This window comes from Trachypithecus francoisi, unplaced genomic scaffold (genome assembly GCF_009764315.1).
Source record: "Trachypithecus francoisi isolate TF-2019V2 unplaced genomic scaffold, Tfra_2.0 Lachesis_group1, whole genome shotgun sequence".
NCBI lineage: Eukaryota > Metazoa > Chordata > Mammalia > Primates > Cercopithecidae > Trachypithecus > Trachypithecus francoisi.
Window position 1 is genome coordinate 48,723,332 of NW_022681454.1, and position 10,117 is coordinate 48,733,448.

Sequence of the window (10,117 nt, forward strand, 5' to 3'; positions counted from 1 at the left end):
AACAGAAAAACATTCCATGCTCATGGATTGGAAGACTCAATATTGTTAAAATGGCCACACTGCACAAAGCAATTTACAGTTTTAATGCTATTTCTATGAAACAAGAAAGATCATTTTTAACAGAATTAAAATAAAACTATTCTAAAATTTGTATGGGACCAAGAAAAGAGCCTGAATGACTAAAGGAAGCCTAAGCAAAAAGAACAAAGCTTGAGGCATAACATTACCCAACTTCAAACTACACTACAGGGCTACAGTAACTAAAAGAGCATATTACTGGTACAAAAACAGACACATGGACCAATGGAACTGAATGGAAAGCCCAGAAATAAAGCCACATGCCTGTACAGCCTGCAGAACCCTGAGTCAGTGAAACCTCTTCTGTTTATAAATTACCCAGTCTCAGGTATTTCTTTATAACAATGCAATAATGGCCTAATATACTGAGCCACAAAACAAGTATTAGTATATTTAAAAGGATTGTAAGGACTGAAGGATTGAAATCATGCAATGAATGTTTCTTGATCACAATGGTATTGTTAGAAATTGACAACAGAAAGAAATATTGAAGTCTACAAATCTATCAAAATTTAAATAAAACACAAAATAAAAATAAAAATAATTTAAATTAAATAAAAATGGAAAATAATATATTAAAATTTACTAGATAAGCTAAAACATTGTGCAGGGGAATATTTATGGCTTTAAACACCTATATTAGTAAAATAAAATCACAAATAGATAACCTGAATTTCAACCTTAAGGAAGTAGATATAGAAAAGCCAACTAAGCCCAACATAAGTTAAAAGAAGGAAATTATAATAGATATCAATAAAATAGAAAACAGAAAAACAATGAAAGGAACCAATGAAACCAAGAGTTGGTTCTTGAAAACATTTTAAAAATTGGCAAACTTTTAGCTAGATTTAGCAAGAAAAAAAAAAAAAGAAAAGATCAGGAAGTTAGGAATAAAAGAGGGGGCATTACTACTATTCTTACAGAAATGGAAAAGATTAGAAGGGAATCATATGAACAACTTTATATCAATATATTAGAAAACTCAGATGAAATTTACCAATTTGCAGATAAATGCACATATCTAAAACTGACTAAAGAAAAAATAGAAACTTAAAAAAAACCCATAAAAAATAAAGGAATTAAATTAAATTAAAACTATTCCCACAGAGGAAACTTCAGGCCCAGTTGGCCTCACAGTTACCTTTTATTGAATGTAGAAAGAATAAATAATACCAATTCTTCACAAACTCTTCAAGAAAATAGGAGAGGGAACACTTCTTAATTCATTCTCTGACATCAAAGACAGACAAAAAATTATAAAAAAAAACCTATAGATCATTATCCTTCATAAATGTAGGCACAAAAATTCTCAACAAAATAGCAAAGTGAATACAACTACAGATATAAACAACTATGTACAGTGAAAAATGGAATTTATTCCAGGGATGCAATGTTGTTTTCACATCTAAAATCAACTTGTGGCTGAACACAGTGTCTCACGCCTGTAATTCCAGCACTTTGGGAGGCCTAGGCAGGTGAATCATTTGAGGTCAGGAGTTCAAGACAAGCCTGGCCAACATGGCCAAACCCCATCTCTATTAAAAATACCAAAATTAGCAGAGTATGGTGACACACGCCTATAATCCCAGCTACTCGGGTGAATAAGGCATGAGAATTACTTGAATCCAGGAGGCAAAGGTAGCAGTGAGCCAAGATCATGCCATTGCACTCAAGCCTTGGCAACAGAACAAGAATCGGTCTCAAAAATAAATAAATAAATAAATAAATAATAAAAATCAATGAGTGTAATATACCATATTAATAGAATAATGGACAAAAGAGACACAGTTATCTAAATAAGTACCCAAAAATAATTTGACAAAATAAGCACACATTCATGATAAAAACTTTCAAGAAACTAGAAATAGAAGGAAACTTCCTCAATCTGATAAAGAGCATTCATGAAAACCCTACAGTTAACATCATACTTAATGATGAAAGGCTAAATGCTTTCCCCCTAAGATCAGAAACAAGATCAGCATGTCTGATCTCACCACTTCCACTCAAAATTGTATAGCTAAATCAGACAAGAAAAAAACTACAAAAAGCACTTCAATTGGAAAGAAAGTAAAGCTGTCTTTATTCAGAAATAAATGATCTTATATTTTGAAAATCCTGTGAAATCCTCAAAGAACCTAGCAAGCATGTAGAGGTGATCAGTTAGGACAATGTGACAAACAGATAACAATGGTGACAGAGCAAGCAAAAGGCAAAAAAAGGCACTGTTTCCCAGTGCTCCATTTTTCTCCAAGGCACCTGATAAGAAAGACTTTGAATTGAGATGACTTGGCTAGGAATTCAGATATGCATGTGAGCATGGATGGTCCACATTAGGGGAATTGAGTCCTTGACTGTAAGATTTAGAAAACTGCAATACACTTGCTGTGCACCAAGTCTGGAATGGGAAGGGAAGCTTCCCTTCATGATGTCTGCCAGGCAGTATTCTAATTGCTTATAGTCAGGCTTGAGAGATCACACGTAGGATTTTGGCCTGAAATCAGACTCCTCAGAAACTACTACAACTGGGGCGGAGCAAGATGGCCGAATAGGAACAGCTCCAGTCTCCAACTCCCAGCGCGAGTGACACAGAAGACCGGTGATTTCTGCATTTTCAACTGAGGTACTGGGGTCATCTCACTAGGGAGTGCCAGACAATCGGTGCTGGTCAGCTGCTGCAGCCCGACCAGCGAGAGCTGAAGCAGGGCGAGGCATCGCCTCACCTGGGAAGCACAAGGGGGAAGGGAATCCCTTTTCCTAGCCAGGGGAACTGAGACACACAACACCTGGAAAATCGGGTACTCCCACCCCAATACTGCGCTTTAAGCAAACGGGCACACCCGATATAGGAGAATATATCCCACACCTGGCCGGGAAGGTCCCACAGCCACAGAGCTTCCCTCATTGCTAGCACAGCAGTCTGTGATCTAACCGCAAGGCAGCAGCGAGGCTGGGGGAGGGGCGCCCGCCATTGTTGAGGCTTAAGTAGGTAAACAAAGCCGCTGGGAAGCTCGAACTGGGTGGAGCTCACAGCAGCTCAAGGAAACCTGCCTGTCTCTGTAGACTCCACCTCTGGGGACAGGGCACAGCTAAGCACCAACAACAAAAAAAGCAGCAGAAACCTCTGCAGATGCAAACGACTCTGTCTGACAGCTTTGAAGAGAGCAGTGGATCTCCCTACATGGAGGTTGAGATCTAAGAAGGGACAGACTGCCTGCTGAAGTGGGTCCCTGACCCCTGAGTAGCTTAACTGGGAGACACCCCCCACTAGGGGCAGTCTGACACCCCACACCTCACAGGGTGGAGTACACCCCTGAGAGGAAGCTTCCAAAGTAAGAATCAGACAGGTACACTAGCTGTTCAGCAATATTCTATCTTCTGCAACCTCTGCTGCTGATACCCAGGCAAACAGAGTCTGGAGTGGACCTCAAGCAATCTCCAACAGACCTACAGCTGAGGGTCCTGACTGTTAGAAGGAAAACTATCAAACAGGAAGGACACCTATACCAAAACCCCATCAGTACGTCACCATCATCAAAGACCAGAGGCAGATAAAACCACAAAGATGGGGAAAAAGCAGGGCAGAAAAGCTGGAAATTCAAAAAATAAGAGCGCATCTCCCCCTACAAAGGAGCGCAGCCCATCGCCAGCAACGGATCAAAGCTGGTCAGAGAATGACTTTGACGAGATGAGAGAAGAAGGCTTCAGTCCATCAAACTTCTTAGAGCTAAAGGAAGAATTACATACCCAGTGCAAAGAAACTAAAATTCTTGAAAAAAGAGTGGAAGAATTGACAGCTAGAATAATTAATGCAGAGAAGGTCATAAACGAAATGACAGAGATGAAAACCATGACACGAGAAATATGTGACAAATGCACAAGCGTCAGTAACCGACTTGATCAACTGGAAGAAAGAGTGTCAGCGATTGAGGATCAAATGAATGAAATGAAGCGAGAAGAGAAACCAAAAGAAAAAAGAAGAAAAAGAAATGAACAAAGCCTGCAAGAAGTATGGGATTATGTAAAAAGACCAAATCTACATCTGATTGGGGTGCCTGAAAGTGAGGGGGAAAATGGATCCAAGTTGGAAAACACTCTTCAGGATATCATCCAGGAGAACTTCCCCAACCTAGTAGGGCAGGCCAACATTCAAATTCAGGAAATACAGAGAACGCCACAAAGATACTCCTCCAGAAGAGCAACTCCAAGACACATAATTGCCAGATTCACCAAAGTTGAAATGAAGGAAAAAATCTTAAGGGCAGCCAGAGAGAAAGGTCGGGTTACCCACAAAGGGAAGCCCATCAGACTAACAGCAGATCTCTCGGTAGAAACTCTACAAGCCAGAAGAGAGTGGGGGCCAATATTCAACGTTCTTAAAGAAAAGAATTTTCAACCCAGAATTTCATATCCAGCCAAACTAAGTTTCATCAGTGAAGGAGAAATCAAATCCTTTACAGATAAGCAAATGCTTAGAGATTTTGTCACCATCAGGCCTGCCTTACAAGAGACCCTGAAGGAAGCCCTAAACATGGAAAGGAACAACCGGTACCAGCCATTGCAAAAACATGCCAAAATGTAAAGACCATCGAGGCTAGGAAGAAACTGCATCACCTAACGAGCAAAATAACCAGTTAATATCATAATGGCAGGATCAAGTTCACACATAACAATATTAACCTTAAATGTAAATGGGCTAAATGCTCCAATTAAAAGACACAGACTGGCAAACTGGATAAAGAGTCAAGACCTATCAGTATGCTGTATTCAGGAGACCCATCTCACATGCAGAGACATACATAGGCTCAAAATAAAGGGATGGAGGAAGATCTACCAAGCAAATGGAGAACAAAAAAAAGCAGGGGTTGCAATACTAGTCTCTGATAAAGCAGACTTTAAACCATCAAAGATAAAAAGAGACAAAGAAGGACATTACATAATGAAAAAGGGATCAATTCAACAGGAAGAGGTAACTATCCTAAATATATATGCACCCAATACAGGAGCACCCAGATTCATAAAGGAAGTCCTTAGAGACTTACAAAGAGACTTAGACTCCCATACAATAATAATGGGAGACTTCAACACTCCACTGTCAACATTAGACAGATCAACGAGACAGAAAGTTAACAAGGATATCCAGGAATTGAACTTATCTCTGCACCAAGCAGACCTAATAGACATCTATAGAACTCTCCAACCCAAATCAATAGAATATACATTCTTCTCAGCACCACATCACACTTATTCCAAAACTGACCACATAATTGGAAGTAAAGCACTCCTCAGCAAATGTAAAAGAACAGAAATTATAACAAACTGTCTCTCAGACCACAGTGCAATCAAACTAGAACTCAGGACTAAGAAACTCAATCAAAACTGCTCAACTACATGGAAACTGAACAACCTGCTCCTGAGTGACTACTGGGTACATAATGAAATGAAGGCAGACATAAAGATGTTCTTTGAAACCAATGAGAACAAAGATACAACATACCAGAATCTCTGGGACACATTTAAAGCAGTGTGTAGAGGGAAATTTATAGCACTAAATGCCCACAAGAGAAAGCTGGAAAGATCTAAAATGGACACTCTAACATCACAATTAAAAGAACTAGAGAAGCAAGAGCAAACACATTCAAAAGCTAGCAGAAGGCAAGAAATAACTAAGATCAGAGCAGAACTGAAGGAGATAGAGACACAAAAAACCCTCCAAAAATCAATGAATCCAAGAGTTGGTTTTTTGAAAAGATCAACAAAATTGACAGACCTCTAGCAAGACTAATAAAGAAGAAAAGAGAGAAGAATCAAATAAATGCAATAAAAAATGATAAAGGGGATATCACCACCGACCCCACAGAAATACAAACTACCATCAGAGAATACTATAAACATCTCTACACAAATCAACTAGAAAATCTAGAAGAAATGGATAATTTCCTGGACACTTACACTCTTCCAAGACTAAACCAGGAAGAAGTTGAATCCCTAAATAGACCAACAGCAGGCTCTGAAATTGAGGCAATAATTAATAGCCTACCAACCAAAAAAAGTCCACGACCAGATGGATTCACAGCTGAATTCTACCAGAGGTACAAGGAGGAGCTGGTACCATTCCTCCTGAAACTATTCCAATCAAAAGAAAAAGAGGGAATCCTCCCTAACTCATTTTATGAGGCCAACATCATCCTGATACCAAAGCCTGGCAGAGACACAACAAAAAAAGAGAAGTTTAGACCAATATCCCTGATGAACATTGATGCAAAAATCCTCAATAAAATACTGGCAAACCGGATTCAGCAGCACATCAAAAAGCTTATCCACCATGATCAAGTGGGCTTCATCCCTGGGATGCAAGGCTGATTCAACATTTGCAAATCAATAAACGTTATCCAGCATATAAACAGAACCAAAGACAAGAACCACATGATTATCTCAGTGGATGCAGAAAAGGCTTTTGACAAAATTCAACAGCCCTTTATGCTAAAAACGCTCAATAAATTCGGTATTGATGGAACGTACCTCAAAATAATAAGAGCTATTTATGAAATACCCACAGCCAATATCATACTGAATGGGCAAAAACTGGAAAAATTCCCTTTGAAAACTGGCACAAGACAGGGATGCCCTCTCTCACCGCTCCTATTCAACATAGTGTTGGAAATTCTGGCTAGGGCAATCAGGCAAGAGAAAGAAATCAAGGGTATCCAGTTAGGAAAAGAAGAAGTCAAATTGTCCCTGTTTGCAGATGACATGATTGTATATTTAGAAAACCCCATTGTCTCAGCTCAAAATCTCCTTAAGCTGATAAGCAACTTCAGCAAAGTCTCAGGATACAAAATTAATGTGCAAAAATCACAAGCATTCTTATACACCAGTAACAGACAAGCAGAGAGCCAAATCAGGAATGAACTTCCATTCACAATTGCTTCAAAGAGAATAAAATACCTAAGAATCCAACGTACAAGGGATGTAAAGGACTTCTTCAAGGAGAACTACAAACCACTGCTCAGTGAAATCAAAGAGGACACAAATGGAAGAACATACCACGCTCATGGATAGGAAGAATCAATATCGTGAAAATGGCCATACTGCCCAAGGTGATTTATAGATTCAATGCCATCCCCATCAAGCTACCAATGAGTTTCTTCACAGAATTGGAAAAAACGGCTTTAAAGTTCATATGGAGCCAAAAAAGAGCCCGCATTGCCAAGACAATCCTAAGTCAAAAGAACAAAGCTGGAGGCATCATGCTACCTGACTTCAAACTATACTACAAGGCTACAGTAACCAAAACAGCATGGTACTGGTACCACAACAGAGATATAGACCAATGGAACAGAACAGAGTCCTCAGAAATAATACCACACATCTACAGCCATCTGATCTTTGACAAACCTGGAGGAAACAAGAAATGAGGAAAGGATTCCCTATTTAATAAATGGTGCTGGGAAAATTGGCTAACCATAAGTAGAAAGCTGAAACTGGATCCTTTCCTTACTCCTTATACGAAGATTAATTCAAGATGGATTAGAGACTTAAATGTTAGACCTAATACCATAAAAACCCTAGAAGAAAATCTAGGTAGTACCATTCAGGACATAGGCATGGGCAAGGACTTCATGTCTAAAACACCAAAAGCAACGGCAGCAAAAGCCAAAATTGACAAATGGGATCTAATTAAACTAAAGAGCTTTTGCACAGCAAAAGAAACTACCATCAGAGTGAACAGGCAACCTACAGAATGGGAGAAAATTTTTGCAATCTACTCATCTGACAAAGGGCTGATACCCAGAACCTACAAAGAACTCAAACAAATTTACAAGAAAAAAACAAACAACCCCATCAAAAAGTGGGCAAAGGATATGAACAGACATTTCTCAAAAGAAGACATCCATACAGCCAACAGACACATGAAAAAATGCTCATCATCACTGGCCATCAGAGAAATGCAAATCAAAACCACAATGAGATACCATCTCACACCAGTTAAAATGGCAATCATTCAAAAGTCAGGAAACAACAGCTGCTGGAGAGGATGTGGAGAAATAGGAACACTTTTACACTGTTGGTGGGATTGTAAACTAGTTCAACCATTATGGAAAACAGTATGGCAATTCCTCAAGGATCTAGCACTAGATGTACCATATGACCCAGCCATCCCACTACTGGGTATATACCCAAAGGATTATAAATCATGCTGCTATAAAGACACATGCACACGTATGTTTATTGCGGCACTATTCGCAATAGCAAAGACTTGGAATCAACCCAAATGTCCATCTGTGACAGACTGGATTAAGAAAATGTGGCACATATACACCATGGAATACTATGGAGCCATCAAAAAGGATGAGTTTGCATCCTTTGTAGGGACATGGATGCAGCTGGAAACCATCATTCTTAGCAAACTATCACAAGAACGGTAAACCAAACACCGCATGTTCTCACTCATAGGTGGGAACTGAACAATGAGAACACTTGGACTCGGGAAGGGGAACATCACACACCCAGGCCTATCATGGGGAGCGGGGAGGGGGTAGGGATTGCATTGGGAGTTATACCTGATATAAATGACGAATTCATGGGTGCTGACGAGTTGATGGGTGCAGCACACCAACATGGCACAACTATACATATGTAACAAACCTGCACGTTATGCACATGTACCCTAGAACTTAAAGTATAATAATAAAAAAAAAAGAAACTGCTACAACTAATAAATGAGTTCAGGAAGACTGTTGGATATAATGTCAATATAGAAAATTCAATTGTATTTTTATGTAGTACCAATGAACCCTCCAAAAATGAAATTAATAAAACAATTCCATTAAAAATAATATTAAAAAGAACACAATAAAGATAAATTAAATTTTAAAAAGTGCGAGATGTGCACCCTGAAAACTAGAAAATATTGTTTGAACAAATTTAAAAAAATCTGAATAAATGATGAGTTATTCTATGTTTATGGATAGGAAAACTCAATATTGTTAATAAGGTAATTCTTGTTTTATTGATCTATAAATTCAGTGCAGTAGCTATCAAAATCTTATCAGGTCTTTTTACAGGAATTGGCAAGTTGATTCTAAACTTTATTTGAAGTACAAAGACCCAGAAAAGCCAAAATAATCTGGAAAAAAAAAAGGTTGGAAGATTTTACTCCTCCCAATTTCAAAGTTTACTATATAGTAACCAAAATAGTGTGGTATTGGCGTGAATATAGACCTATAGATCTATGAAACAGATTTGACAGTCCAGAAATAAATGGTTATATTAATGGCAAATTGATTTGTGACAAAGGAGTCAGGCCAAGTTAGTGGAGGAAAGGATAGTCTTTCAACAAATGACTGTGAAATAATTGGATATCTACACGCAAAAAGATGAATTTGGAATAATAACCTCAATGTACCATACAAAATAAAATCAACTCCAACTGGATCATAAACTTAAATGTATGAAATAAAACTATAAAACTTATAATGAAGACATAGGAGAAAATCCTCATGATCTTGGGTTGGGCAAAGAGTCCTTAGATACAGCACCAAAGAGTAATTCATAAAAGATAAAAGTTGATACATTGGATATCATCATCAAATTTGATTTCATCAAAATCTTTTGTGCTTCAAAAAGGAGCCACTAAGAAAATGCAAAGACAACACAAACTAGGAAAAAATTTTTGCAAAGCATTAATTTGAAAAAGGACATTCATATCTAGAGCACACAAATTACTCTTACAACAATAATCAGAAGACAAAAAAGAAGCAAAATATTAGAATAGCTATTTCACTAAAAAAGTATATAAATGCCAATAAGCATATGAAAAGATGCTTAAGATTTGTAGTCATTATAGAAATGGAAATTAAAACTATAACGAGATACTACTTCACATCCACTAGAATGACTATAATTAAAAAGAGAGATAATAACAAGTGTTGGTGAGGATGTGGAGAAATTGGAAGCTTTCTACATCGCTGGTGGGAATTTATAATGGCACAGCCACTTTGTAAAACAGTTGGATGGTTTCTTGAAAATTTAAACATAA